Source organism: Grammomys surdaster, unplaced genomic scaffold, assembly GCF_004785775.1.
Source record: "Grammomys surdaster isolate TR1022 unplaced genomic scaffold, NIH_TR_1.0 134, whole genome shotgun sequence".
NCBI lineage: Eukaryota > Metazoa > Chordata > Mammalia > Rodentia > Muridae > Grammomys > Grammomys surdaster.
This window is the reverse complement of record NW_021604592.1, coordinates 214,374-216,173: the sequence shown is the minus strand read 5'-3', so window position 1 is coordinate 216,173 and position 1,800 is coordinate 214,374. Positions and strand designations below refer to the sequence as shown.

The window sequence follows — 1,800 nt, the reverse complement described above, 5'->3', positions numbered from 1 at the left end:
ATAATAGTCCTTGGAGAAGCTCCACCCAGCAGCTAACTAAAACAGATGCAGAGACCCATGGTGGAACATTAGATACAGCCCAAGGACTCCTGTGGAAGAGATGGAAAATGATTGAGACACATGGAGAAGATAAAGACTCCAGAAGAAGACCAATAGGGTTAACTAACCATGACTCTTGGGGGCACACAGAGACTGAACTACCAATCAAGGAGCATACAAGGGCTGGACTTAAGCCCCATACACATGTAAAGCAAATGTGCTGCATGTTTTTCCTATGAGTCCCACAATTATGGTACACAGGGAGTACCTAACCCCTCTCAGAGTTGAAGGGGAGGAGTGAGAATGGGATAATGTGAGGAGAAACTGGGAAGAAAGGTGTCTGTGATCAGGATGTAATGTGAATACATAAGTAAAATAATGGAGGAAAAGACTAATTCTGTATCAAATGAAATGATCATGTAGTTTTGGTCTTTCATTTTGTTTATATGTTAGATTATATTTATTGATTTACATATCTTGAACCATCCCTGAAGCCCTGAAATAAACGTCATTTGACCATGGTAGATAAATTCTTTGGTGTGTTCTTGGATTTCACTTGCAAGAAATTTATTGAGAATTTTTGCATCTATATTCATAACAGTAATTGGTCTCAACTTATCTTCTTTGAGGGATGGTTTAGGTGGTTAAGATATCGGGGTAAGGGGAAAGCAACCGAAGACCTGCTGGAGATAATCTTTCTGAACTAAACGCTGGCGGAGGGAGAGCTTGCTGAGGGTTTTGATAGATACAAGAGCAGACCCCAGTATAAAGACAACATTGAAACCAAAGAAAAGTGAAAATTCTATCTGGAAACATGATGAAAAGCAACCAGATCAGTATACTGCAGAAGGAATATAAATACCACTATTCTGATGCTCACAGCACTACCTCAAGCGCCTCTCCAGCCCAGTCTCCATGCTACAGTAACAAGTCAGATGAGGGCTCAGATATAGAGATGGATTCTGGCTCTAATAGAACTCCAGTTTTTTCCTTCTTAGATCTTACCTGCTGGAAAAGACAGAAAATACATTTTGGGATCATCTATAAGTGTTGTTTGGGGGAAGTCCTTATTTCTTCGAGCCTTGCTTCAGTAGTAAGAAAGCTTCTGCCGAGAAGCCCGAGAAGCAGAAGCCAGTGTCTCTCCCCATCTCCACTCAGGAGTGGTGACTGAGGTTCATTTAGAAGCGAACAAAGAGTGGTTTAAACTTTAAAAAGACCACAAAACAAACTGACCCTTCTATTTTTAACTTGGATACCTGCTATTCTGCCAAAAGACATTTTCTAGAATAGTTTCTAATGGGTTACTCTCCTTACCCTTCATCCAACAAACTCTGAAGCCAGTCTCTAGCCTACTGCAAGAAAAAGAAGTGTACATACTATTTAAGACACTGAATATTTCATAGGAAAGCTGAATGCTGCTGTGACGCGCTCTTTAAGTCTTTTTTATTTAAAGTTCTCCTCTAATGCATGGAATTAGGGGAATTTCAGGGGACAGAGATGGGATTTGTTGTGTGATAAACCATATGTAGTTTACTCTTTCTGTGGAGAGGAGGTGGTTGGAGCATTTTTAAATGGCTGGCTAAACTTGTTTTCTCTCATGAGATTTTGTCACAACTCAGTAGCATGACCTGCCCAGGAAGGCAGTTAATTTTTTTAAATGCTAAGGAATTGTCAAGGTTCTGATGATTCAGACCTGTACTGATTATTAATCAGGAAAGACTGAGCTTTCTGCAAATAGCTTGAAGAAAAAGGCAATTTTTG

The 1,800-nt window shown here is 39.9% G+C and overlaps 1 pseudogene; it reads left to right on the top strand.

Moving 5' to 3' along the window:
- The first annotated feature begins 856 nt into the window (after window positions 1-856).
- On the top strand, window positions 857-1,206 carry LOC114617137 (annotated as a pseudogene).
- The last annotated feature ends 594 nt before the right edge of the window (window positions 1,207-1,800 follow it).